Here is a 13846-nt window from a genome sequence, read left to right as displayed (position 1 = left end):
ACTGTGGAGAGCAATCTGACAGGCTACATCGCCATCTGGTATGAGGGTGGCTACTGCACAAGATTCAAGTAAGCTGCAGAAAAGTTGTAAAATTAGACAGCTCCACTCCATCATGGGTGTGAGCCTCTGTAGTATCGAAGACATCTTCAAGGAGTGGTACCTCTGGAAGATGGTGTCCATCATTAAGGACCCTCACCACCCAGGACATGTCCTCTTCTCATTGTTACCATCGGGAAGGAGGCACAGAAGCCTGAAGGCACACACTCAGCGACTCAGGAACAATTTCTTCCACTTTGCCAACTGGTTTCTAAATGGTCATTGAAGCTATGAATACTACTTCAACACTTTTTTAAATTTCTGTTTTTGCACTTAATTATTTAATATACATATATATAAAATTATTGTAATTCAGTTCCTTCAAGATATTGTTATTCATTGCATTGTACTGCAGCCGCAACATTAACACATCTCACGACATATGCCAATGTTATTAAATCTGATTCTGATTCTGTTTTAGCTTCTGGTTTCTTTGCAGTAGCATTTGCCCCTGCACTCCAGCAGTAAGCTATGGACCAGGTGCTGCAAGGCTGCTCAGGCACTCAGTGTTACCTGGATGACATCACTGTTACCAGTGAGGATGACAAGGAACATCTCCAAAATCACAAGACAGTGTAAAAAAGATGAGAAGATTTTGGGCTCAGAGTATGAAGCGACAAGTGTGAACTCTTTAAGCAAAGCATCACTTACTATGATCACACCAATGATGCACAAGATTTACACCATTGTGCTGAGAAAATTCAAGCAGTGGCAGATGCCCCAAGACCAAAGGAAATCCTTTTCAGATTTGTCAATTACTATCACAGGTTCCTGCCAAACCTGGTTACTGGGCTTCATCCCTTGAACTTATTACTACAAATTGGGAACCAAATGGCAATGGGCAAAGCAGAGTGGGGTGCGAGGTAAAGGAAATGGCGGCATCAGATACTGTACTCAGACAATATGATCCACATCATCCAGTGAAATTTCCCTGTGACACCTTGCCTTATTGTGTAGGTGCAGTCATGTCACATGTAATTAGTGATGGAAGTGAATGCCCCACTGCCATTGCATCAAATTTCTTTACTGCTGCAGAGAAAAGCTACACACAGATTAACAGAGGGGCCTTGAGTCTGGTTTGGGTTGTAAAACATTTTAATCAGTACTTGCATGGGACAGAGTTTACCTTCATTACTGATCATCAACCACTAGTGTTCATTTTCAATCCACAGAAGGGTGTTCCACTAACAGTAGCAGCACTAATGGAGAGATGGGCTCGGTTTCATGGAGGACACAATTACAAGACAGAATCCAAGAGGACAACTAATCATGGAAATGCTGATGGATTTAACTGTGGAAAAGGAAATACTTGAAAAGTTTACAAAAGATGACACTCCTCTTGACATATTCTCCCTAATGCAAATCAACAGTCTCCATATTATGACAGAGATGATCCAAAGGGAAACCAGAAAAGACCCCACACTGTCTCAGGTCTACAGAGTAAGCCAAATAGCTCAAATGTGCAGCAGGAACTCCAGTTCCTCCAGTTTTACCAGGGCCGGGAGGAACTTGCCCTTGATGGGGTTTCCTTTATGTGAGAACTGAGAGTTGTTGGACCATCCAAGCTGAGAGCTGAGGTGTTGGAGTAGCTCATACCTGTCACCTGGGCAGAGTTCAAATGATGTTGGTTCAAAGTTTTTTTTCTGGTGACCTGGGATAGATCGGATTGAGCTGCTTGCCATGCACTGTTTGGAATGCCAACGTGTCCTGAAGATGTCTTGAGCAGCACCTCCTTGTTCCTGGGAAAGGCCTGCATTGCCCTGGTGGTAGATTCACGTCGATTTTGCCAGACCGTTCATGAGCACAAATTTCTTGGTAGTAGTGGATGCATCTACAAAGTGGCCAGAGGCGTTCCCAGTGGTCTCCACTACAGCTTTGCACACTTTGATGTGTTGAGAAGCCTCTTCTCAATGACTGGTGTTCCAGAGCACTTAGTCAGTGACAATAGACCATAGTTTGTTGCAGAACAGTTTCAGTCATTTCGGAGAATGAACAGAACAAGATGTGTTATCACTGCACTGTACCATCCAACTACAAATGTCTTACTGGAAAGGGTTATCCAGCGTGTAAAGTATGCACTGCGAGCAACGTTAGCACAACACACTACACTAACACTGAATCAGAAACTCGCCAATTTCCTCAGTATATATCACAATGCAGCAAACCTCTCAACCATTCCTGGATTGTACCCTGCGCTCACACTAGGGTCTCCTCAAACAGAGTCTCAGAAGGAGTACGCAGGGCAAACTTCTGAGATAAACTGAGGGCTTCTCAAACAAAGAGATTCAATGTTTCACTCCTGGGCAAGCAGTCCTGCTGAGGAACTACACAGGTGATCAAAAGTGGGTACTTGGAAAGATTAAGGATAGGACTGGGCCACTCCCCTACACAGTGGAGATTGCGTCCGATGTTATCTAAAGATGACACATCAGTCAGTTGAGGAGAGCAGAAGAAAGGTGTTCAGAGTTGTCATAACTACTTCTTGAAGTTCCAGAGTCAACTCCTGTAATCACCACGGAGGAGGTCTGAGAAGCTGAGATAGTTTCACAGCCACAAGTCTCTCCTGTCAATCTGAGTGACTCCCTCCCACCCCCCTCCACTCATGAAAGGCTTTATCCCTCAAGAGAAAGAAATCTTCCACAGTGATTAAATTTTTAGGCCTGAATTTAAAATTTACTGTGCTGGGGATGTCTATATGGTTGTTGTATTATATAGTATATATATGTTGAGATGCACCCTATGTTGAGTTGGAATTTATAGCTAATCAGGGAGGAATGCTCTCCCATGTACTTCTTCCGATTAGTTTAAGAGTTACAAAATAAAACACTGGTGAGCTGGGGATGTTGCCTAAATTATTCTATCTCTTGGTGGTGCACATATACTAGATCTTGGCTTAGGTACTGCATTGCCAGTAGAGGGCGCCACAGGTGACAGGTGAGCACCGGCTGTGTCATTTAATCTTAATGGAGGTTCTGCAGTTGTCTCAGAATCTTGTCCCTTTTCTACAGATGGATCTGGATTGGTCAGTCTGTGTTACTTTTTAGTAGCCACAGAAGTGGACAACAACTGATCAACATGCCTTCTCCAGATGTTGTGGTTACTAGTTTCCACCGTGTGTGACACAGGACCAGTATGTGTCACCACTGTCACAGGAATCCACTTTATTCCAGAGATGTAGTTCTGGGCAAGTGTTCTCTCCCGTGCTTCTCCCGTGAAACTTCTGTACTTTGCTTTAGCACATCTCTCTGTTTGGGTTTTCTGCTCAGTAGCACAATCTGTTTTGTGTTTAGGATCTAAGCAGGTCAAGACAGATATGAAACTTTCTTTTCATTGATATAGTGGCTGGAGCCATTTTGGTGGTGGCGTGAGGTATGTTGCGGTAGATCAGCAAAAAAAGTGCTAAGACGCTGGTTCCCATTAAAGTCTTGAGGGCTTTTTTCACTGTTTGTATGAATTGTTCAGCAAGGCCATTAGTGGCCTGATGATATGGTGCTAACTTGATGTATTGAATACTATTTGATTCCGTAAATTCTCAAACTCTTCAGATGAGTTGTGGGTTATTGTCACTTACAAACTGTTGAGAAAGTACGACATGGCTAAAGATGGAACATAGCTCCTCAATACATTTTTCATATGTAGTACTTTTCATGATGACAACCTCGGGCCATTTGCTGTGTGTGTCCACTATACTCAAGAATACGTGGCCTTCTACAGATCCTGCAGAATCTATGTGAATCCTCTGCCATAGTTCTTCAGGCCATTTCTATGGATGCAAAAGAGCATGTTGAGAAACATTACTCACTTGCTGATAATGGGAGCTCACTTTGTCTTTCTCTTTATTGGTTATGTTCATCCCTGGCCACCGGAAGTAGCTGCATGTGATTGATTTCATATGAACTACTCCACAGTGTCCTGCATGGAGTTGTCAAGCACTTGCTTTCCTACTGGTGGAGGAATGACTACATGGTAGCTCCATAGTAAACATCCTGCTTGGACTGTGACCTCTTTTAATGGGTGCTCTTCACCCGACAGTATGATGTGCGAGGTATCTGGCCCCACACCATAGGGTGACGTGTTGCAGGTCAGGTTTCAATGCTATGGCTGGCTCTCCTTTCCACTCATGAGTTACCATATCCTCCACTTTAGATAGAACAGGGTCTGTCCATGTTTGCTTCTGGACTTGCACCACAGTTATCACTGTAGGTACTCCCTTGAAGTAAAAGATCTCTTTTGGGGATGGCTCTGGAGCTGTGACAGTTTAGTGAAGTCTGGATAGTCCATTAGCATTCAACTGGTGCTCAGAACTCCTCTGCATTATATCATACTGATGTGCAGATAGTAACAGAGCCCATCATTGCATTTGATTAATAGCTAGGGAAGGAATGCCCCCTTGTGGACCAAACATTCATGTCACGGGGCAATGATTTATCTGTAGTGTAAATCATCAACCAGAGAGGAATTGACGGAACTTAACTCCAAAGACAATTGCGAGTGCTTCCTGCTCAATTTTGGCATAGTGGTCTTCTGCCTTGCTTAGTGCCTTGAATCAAAAGTGATTGGGTGCTCTTCACCCGACAGTATGATGTGCGAGGTATCTGGCCCCACACCATAGGGTGACGTGTTGCAGGCCAAATATATGGGCAATGATGGGCTGAAGTGTGTGAGTACTTCAGACTGTGGTCGTTTGCCCTTTTTAAAAACCCCTTTACAGCAATCTGTCCACTGCCAGTGTGTTGATTTATTTGATAATGGTTTTAGCATGCTAGCTAGGTCAGCAACAAACTTTGTGTAGTACATTATTAATCCAAAGAAAGATCGTAATTGACTTAACATTCTGTAGTGATGGAGCCTCCTTGGTCACCTTCACTTCCCAGGGTGCGTTGTGAAACCCTGAGTTTTTGAGCAATTGGGCCAAGATTACAAATGAAGGTTGAAAGAACTCACACATCCTTCTGGACCCCCTTCCCATCTTCCTTGAGTCTTTGTAGCGTAGCATCCAAGTTTTGTAGGTGTTCACATTAACTTTCCCCAGCAATGAGTAAGTCATCTAAATAGCATTACACCCCTGTCCACTGCTCAGCTTCTGCTCCATAGTTTGCTGAAAAAGTGTAGGAGCTGAGGTAATGCCAATGGAAGCCTTCAGTATCAGAACATCCCTTTGTGAATCACTGTGGTCAAAAGTTCCTTGGACCCTGGATCTTCATGTATCTGCATCTTGGTAAATGTCAGTCCTCCGGCCAATCCTGGAAAAAGATCATCAATGAGGGCAAGAGGGGTTATTATTCAGCAGTAAGAATCAGGTTAATGGTTACCTTGAAGTCTCACAAAACCTTAAAGACCCATCGCTTTTAGGGCAGGAATCCCTGAGGTTGCCCATTTACTTACAGACACTGGTTCTAATTCAGCCTCTGCTTTTGGTTTGAGAGCACAGGGAACTGATCTTTCCTTCAGCCATTTGCTGTTGTATCAGGCTTAACAGCCAGTTTAGCAGTGATTCCTTTCATACTACCCAGTTCTTGGTTGAATACTTCTGTGTGTTTTTTCAATAGCTCTTGTAGACCAGTACTCCAACCAATCAAGTGCACTTCGTCCCTGTTGAGTTTGAGCTGCTCCAATTACGAGCGGCTGAGAAGCACTGGACAGCTACCTTTAACAATGTGCAGTGTGTGGTGAACTACATATACCTGTCTGGACACGCCTCCTGCTGACTGTTCCTGTGGCTCCTCCCACAGACCCCTGTATAAAGGCGATTGAGGTCTGAGCCCGGCCTCTCAGTCTCCAGGATGTAGTATGGTGGTCAACCACTGCTTGTCCCTTCTTCCAGTCAATAAAATTGATGCACCATCAATAACTCACTCAGATGTAAAGGCAAGATATCAGCTTTCATTGACTGGAAGAAGGAATAAGCAGTGGTTGACCACCATACTACATCCTGGTGACAGATTCGACCACCTGATAGACTTAACCTGTAAGAAACTTCGCCACATGGGGACTCTTTTTAAAAGAAAGTGGGGGGGAGGGGGTGAATGTGTTGAACTACATATACCTGTCTGGACACGCCCCCCTGCTGACTGCTCCTGTGGCTCCTCCCACACAACCCTGTATAAAGGTGATCAAGGCCTGAGCCCGGCCTCTCAGTCTCCAGGATGTAGTATGGTGGTCAACCACTGCTTGTTCCTTCTTCCAGTCAATAAAAGCCGATATCTCGCCTTTACGTCTCAGAGTGAGTTATTGATGGTGCATCACTCAGTGGGCATTTCTTTTCCTGTTTATCTCCACTGTAAGGTGTACTGATCCCCTTACTTGAACAACTTCACCAGTGTAAATCTTTGATGTCAACCTTGCCCCTTCTGGGGTGAAATGCTGCAATTTCTTCTTGTAAGCTGTCTTTGACACCAGCAATACTGCAGCACCCCGTGTCCACCTGTATCCTCACAGAGAACCCATCCAACCACAGGATTGCCCAGAAGCCATCTCTGTGGCCTGAACCAGATAAAACATGAAAAGATTCTTCAACCATAGAGTGAGAGTCATTCAGTCCATCCTCAGAATGCTGCATCTTGTTCATATCATTCTGTTATCCCAAAATTAATTTTTCTTTATTACAGTGTTTTTGTTTGAAAATGTCTTTTTTCTTTTACAGGTATATTCAATATATCGATTTTTGCTGCAGCTTTGGCAATCTAAATCATTATACCAGCATTCTTTTGTTGAATGCCCAGTTTTGCCACAATGTTAATGTTGATTGACATAGAATTCTTATTCTTAAAGCCAGCAAGAATCACAAAAAACAATCATGTTCCAGAAAAGTTAGCCAGTCTTGTCTGTCTCTCTCCCTCCTTTATTTATTTTATTTAACCATCCCTTTTTCATTCTCTTCCCTAAGATTCTTCATTCACTGTGCTTGCTGCAGCCATTTTCTTTTCGTTCACTCGTATTACACTGCGGTACACCGGCAGCATTGGACATGGGGTTTTCTGATGAGAGTGAAACAAGAAATATCGTGTAAGGTCTTGTCACCTTGGTTGTGGTATTGGGAAGCCGGGTGGCCGTGAGTAAGACATGTGAGAGAAGGAGAGGTGAGGAACAAATGTGCAGCTGTTTATTTTACTTGTAGGTCATCTACCCAGAATGCCCTCTCACATTATGTTCAGTACGTAACACACAGGGAAGCTTGACAGCAATCCGTAAGCGTCAAAATGTAGATGAATATATAACAATGAATCTTTGATATTTTTGGAGAAATGCAGCCGCTCTGAGCATCTTATAAACAGCAAACTGAATACACCACTGTTTAAGGTCACTGTAACTTTTCAGCATCTCTTTGCTTTGAAAATACAATAATCTTGAACATATGATATTTTACTTCTAGCAGAAGTCAAAACAGCATCAGAAAGTTAATATACATAAACATTCTGGATGGCTTGTATTTCCTTTATTACTAAGATTTGAAGTTTGATTGATACTTGATATATTTGTGTTTCATGAGAAGATATTTTTCAAATACCTGTTAGCATCAAAATAGTCAGTGGAAATTAATCCATGTATTGGTATGTTCAAGTTTACCTTGATGGTGCATTTTCAAAAGAGCCCATTAATGCTGTTATATTACATTACATTTACAATAGATTGTTGAGATCCTGCCTCTCCACAAAATTCATATACACTGCAGCCACAAGATAAAAGTTTGCAAATGCCTTTTAAAATTAACCAACCCACAACTTCCAATAACACCACAGATTAACCCATTTTCATCTAAAATCAAGGTTGATTACATTTCTCACTTTCCAGGATCCTAGGGTGATTTTTGATTTGGCTTTGACCAGCAAAATCAAAAGCTTTCAAATTGTTTTTTCTCTCTTTTAAAATCTGAAAGATGTTTTTATATTGTAGCAATTAATACTAAAATATTACCTGTACATTTCTAGCTTCAATGAAATTCCAGACTTCATTTTTTGGACATTAATTATTTCAGACTTGTATTAATCTGAGCAAATCAAATAACTGTGTGATTTACTATAATGACAGTAATGATCCTAAATGAATAACGTACTGTAAAAGCTTTGACTGATTGTTTTGTGAAGTTTTATTAGCTTTGAAATATTTTATTCTAAATTGTAACAAAACATTCTTTTGAGATGTAGTTATATAACTAATTAGCTGAATCCCATTTTAAAGAACTAAAAGGAACGCCAAGAAGTCATTGAAATGCAAAATATTTCAGTTAAAATAGAGGAACTACTTTCTGCCTCATCATTGGAGCTTAGAAGAACATTCAAAAAAGCAGCCAATCCCGTTTCTGAATAAAAACAACCGCTTACATTGTCATTGGTCCTGGGGAAAGATAATTAGTAAATAAATTGTCGAGTGTAAGCAATATACCGCATGTACCGAACTGATGCTGGATGATTGGAATAAATGGTAAAGGAAGTGTCACGGAAGGTATGTCAGAATGTTTTGTTGATGCTGCCTTCACTCTTTTGCTTATAAATTGTAGAACATTTAACCTTGGTATATTCTTTGGTGTTGTGATGCCCAAAGAAAATATGATTTTCAGACTCAAATGATACACAGTAATCAACAGCAGGTATTGAAATTATTTATTACAATATTATTAATGGTAGAAGTTTGTGATTAAAAATAGTTTTTTTTGCAGATATAAATGCTGAGGTGCAATATTTCTGGTCTTGATTCAGGATTAATGGAAAAAGAGACCAGTAACACATTTTTTGACTGCTCAACACAACCAAGAATAAAAGTGTTAATAGTTTGCTTTTTATGTGCAACATTTCCAGTTCAAGAAAAACTAGTGGTAATCATCATAAATTTTATTGCTTGTTATCATATGAATGCCATTTAAAGATGACATTTGACACTGAATCTTAGGCTTTTAACAATGCTGAAATTAACTTTGGGGTGATAAGAAACTTTAAATGCTGTTGCTGTGCAAAAGAAGCAATGGATATTTGATTTCAGTGGTTTTAATGAACCAAAAGAACAGAGTTACAAAATACTTAAGTTACATTTGTAACAAAGACTTGAGTTGTTATTGGATAACTGTTGGTTTTTGGTTACCACAATGAAGAGAAAATAATCCTTTGTCATTAAAATATTGCACTAGTATAGATGTACAATACCGCTAAGTGTTTGGAACAATAGTGAGTCTGTTTATGTCTTCCTATTGCATTTTATACAAGTAGAAATGAGAACTGTTTAGTGATATCTGAGTGTGGCTATTGCTTTGCTCCGCTAGAAGGCGTACGACCAAAAACCAACAATCAAGAGCAAATGGCAAATAATTAGTTTCTCCCTTTTCACTTTTGAATAGGATGTTAATGAATGTTCTTTGAAATAACATATTTTGTGCTTTTACTGAACTATTCCCACACCAGATTGATACACTTATATAATGTGAATAATTAATCAATTAACAAATAATGATGATAAGGTTAAATAGATAAACACTTAATGCATTACAATTAATTATAACTCTTATTTTCCAAATATATAAATGTAAATGTTAGGAAATGGAACTTGACCAGAATTCTGTGATTATATCACACACTAATGGGCAGCACAGCAAGATGGATACAATTCCTGCCGTTGTTGTATGCTTTCCCCATGACTGCTTGTGTTTCTTCCAAGTGCTCCAGCTTCCTCCAATATTTCAAAGATGTATGGGTTATGGTTGGTAAGTTGCGGGTTATGCTCTGTGGAGCTGAAAGCATGGCACCACTTGTTGGCTGCCCCCATCACATTTTTTGTTTATTAGAAATACATATTATTTACAAACTTATTTAAATACTTCTGATAATGAACGTAGAACAATACAGCACACTACAGGCCTTTCTGCCCACAATCTTTTAACTTATTTCAAGGTTAATTTAATGTTTCTCTCCCACACAACCCTCCATTTTTCTTCATCAATGTGCTTACCTATAAGCCACTTATATCTCTCTAATGTATCTGCCTCTTTCACCACATCTGGCAGGTCTTTCCACACACCAACTACATACTGTGAACTAAACCTATCTCTGACACCCCTATACTTTCCTCCAATAGTGCCCCCTCATATTAGCCTCTTACACCCTGGGAAAAAGGCTATCTCTCTACGCATCACCGTCTAGTAATAGGTCTCGACTGCAAAGGATCAGAAAAAGCTGCAGAAGGTTGTAAACTCAGCCAGCTCCATCAGGGATGCTAACTTCCCTAACTTTCAGGATACTTTCAAAAGGTGATGCCTCCAAAAGTCAATGTCCACCTTTAAGGACCCTGTGACCCAACTGATGCCCTCTTCTCATTGGTACCATCAAGAAGGCCGTACAGGAGCTTGAAAACGCATACTCATCATTTTGTCTTCTTCCCCTCCGCTATCTGATTTCTGAATGGACAATGAATTGTAATTTACAGTTTTTATCATGTATTGCAATGCACTGCTACTGCAAAGCATCAGATTTCATGACATTTGCCAGCGATATTAAACCTGATTCTGATTATGATTCCTATCATCCTATACACCTCTATCAAGTCACTCCTTCTCTTAATTCCCTCCAAAGAGAAGAGACCTAACTTGCTCAACCTTTCCACTTAAGACAGGCTCTCGAATTCGGGCAGCATCCTGGTAAATCCCTTCTGCACCCTCTCTAAAGCTTCTACATCCTTCTGATAATGAGGCAACCAGAAATGAACACAATACTCCAAGTGTAATCTAACCCAAGTCTTACATTACCTCATAGCTCTTGAACTCATTCCCCAGAATAATGAAAGCCAACACACCATGCACCTTCTTAACCATGCTATCAACTTGCATAGCAACTTGGAGGGATCTTTAGACATGGGTTCCAAGGTCCGGGAGTTCCTCCAGGATGCTATCAATCCTGCTGTTAACCTTGCACTCTGACTTCAGCCTTCCAAAACATCACATCATGCTTTTCCAGATTGGATTCCATCTGCCACTTCTCAGCCCAGATCTGCATCCAATCGATGTCCTGTTTGACCATAAGATATTGGAGCAGAATTAGGTCATATGTCCCATCGAGTCTGCTCCGCCATTTCATTATGGCTGATCCAATTTTCCCTGCAGCCCCAATCTCCCACCTTCTCCCATATCCCCTCCTGCCCTGACCAACCTAGAATCTATCACCCTCTGCCTTAAATATACATGAAGACTTGGCCTCCATAGCTGCCTGTGGCAAAGAATTCCAAAGATTCACCACTCTCTGGCTAAAGAAATTTCTCCTAATCTCCGTTCTAAAAGGACGCCCCTACATTCTGAGGCTTCTGTCCTCTAGGCTTAGGCTCTCTCAGCATAGGAAATATCCTCTCCACATCCACTCTATCAAGGCCTTTTGATAGGTTTCAATGAGGTCACCCCTCATTCTTCTGAATTCTAGTGAATACAGCCCAGGGCCATCAAACACTCTTCATATAACAAGCCATTCAATCCTGGAATCATATTTGTGAATTTCCTTTGAACCCTACCCAGTTTCAGCAGATTCCTTCCAAGATAAGGAGCCAAAAATTGCTCACAAGACTCCAAGTGAGGCCTCACCAGCACTTTATAAAGTCTCAACATTTCAACCTTGCTTTTATATTCAAGTCCTCTTGAAATGAATATTAATGTTGCATTTGCCTTCCTCACCAGAGAGTCAATCTACAAATTAAACTTTAGGGAGTTCTGCACAAGCATTCCCAAGTCCTTTTATGCTTGGTGTTTTGCATTTTCTCTTAATTTAGAAAGTAGTCAATCTTTTCATTTCTCACTATATTCCATCTGTCATTTCTTTGCCCACTCTCCTAATCTAAGTCCTCCTGTAGCTTCTCTTCTTTCTCAAAACTGCCTGCCCTTCCACCTATCTTCATATCGTCTGAAACCTTTGCAAGAAAGCCATCAGTTAGATCATCCAAATCATTGACTTAAGCATAAAAAGAAACAGTCCCAACACAGAACCACTAGTCACAGGCAGCCAACCGGAAAAGGCTCCCTTTATTCCCACTCTTCGTCTCCTACCAATCGGTCACTGCTTTATTCACGCTAGAACCTTTTCTGTAATACCATGGGCTCATAGCTTGTTAAGCAGAGTTATGTATGGCACTTTCTCAAAGGCCTTCTGAAAATCCAAGCATGCAACATCAATCGATTCTCCTTTGTCTATCCTGCTTGCTATTTCTTCAAAGAATTCCAACAGATTTGTCAGGCAAGATTTTTCCCTGAGGAAACCATACTGACTATGGCCTTTTTTATCATGTGCCTTCAAGTACACTGAAACCTCATCCTTAATAATTGATGGCAATATCTTCCAAACGACTGAAGTCAGACTAACTGGCCTATAGTTTCCTTTCTTCTGCTTCTTTCCCTTCTTGAAGAATAGAGAGACATCTGCGATTTTCCAGTTTCTGCAACCATTCTAGAATCTAGTGATCCTTGAAAGATCATTCCTGTTATAACCTTCGACATCCATCTACACCGTCCACAACACATCTACAAATTTACTTACTTCCCATTCCAACTACTCCAAGTTATTTATAAAATTCATAAAGAGCACTGGTCCCAGAACCAAACTCTGTGGAATGCAACTGGTCACCACCCTCCAGGCAGGACATAGATGTTATTAAATTGTTGCGTCTCTCTACACTTCAGCAGTCAAGTACATTTTGCAGTTCGGGAAATTAAGATCTAATCTGATTCTTCATACCCAAAAAATTAAGATGCAGAAGAAATTTTTCATTAGAATAAGTGGCATTGTTCTTTGAAAGTCAGTTGAGGTTGCATTTTGAATTAGGCAAAAATTTAAGGCACAAATATGAATGTCTGGATTTTTTTCTCAATAGGTAATTGAGCTGAATTACTCTTTCAAAAAAATTTCTATGTTATTTTTCCAGAAGGAAACAACAGAATTTCTTTTAAGATAAGCTTTTTTTGACATTATGAATGCGTTGTGCTTAAAATGTTATACAGTTTGGAAGAACTGCCCTCCCTGCTTTACCTATCATCTCAGTCAATGCAGTGCAGTGTAAATACTTTAAACCACTTTTTATAATCCTGTTTACATTGTAAATACATGATGGTACTCAGATACTATTTAGTTCATATCGGTACTTAAACCTCTAACTTGTTTTTATTCTTTATTTTTACCTTTATCCAGAATTTTTTATATTCTTTATGACTGTTGAATGTTGTTTTTTTTGTTACATGTTGTACTGGCACTCCACAGCTAATTCCTAATACATGTAAATGTATATGGCGAATATATCTGTATATGCAGGATCCTTGGTAAATAGGTATATACTTCCCTCACATAAAGCTAGCATTCAGCTGAAAATTGCAAAAACATTGCCACCTGCAACATTCTTTTGCTGTAGAAAAATTTGTGATCCACTGTATTATTAAATAGAAAATTCTGATTTTGTGTGCTTTTAAACAGAAAGCCTAAAACCCACAGTTTTAGACTGGTGGGTCAGCATATCTGAAAATGAAGTTTGTTATGTCTTACTTCGTCCAACATACATCTATAATGGGCGAAGTAATAGATCTATACTGGTTTATTGCATCAGGTTACTGTACATAAAACAGAAAATTTGCAAATAAAAGAACATCATGGTAAAATATTTAGAATGGTAAAATCTTTGATAGTTTAAACAAAAATAACAAGCTCTTTGATAATTTCAAATATTTTGCGAAGGATATTTATTGTTCTTTTGTAAATTGATAAAGAAATTAGGACATTGTGGTAAGACATTCTGAATGGTA

The sequence above is a fragment of the Hypanus sabinus genome, chromosome 2, assembly GCF_030144855.1.
Source record: "Hypanus sabinus isolate sHypSab1 chromosome 2, sHypSab1.hap1, whole genome shotgun sequence".
NCBI classification, from domain to species: Eukaryota; Metazoa; Chordata; class Chondrichthyes; order Myliobatiformes; family Dasyatidae; genus Hypanus; species Hypanus sabinus.
The sequence above is the reverse complement of the archived record's forward strand: the minus strand, read 5'-3'. Positions refer to the sequence as shown.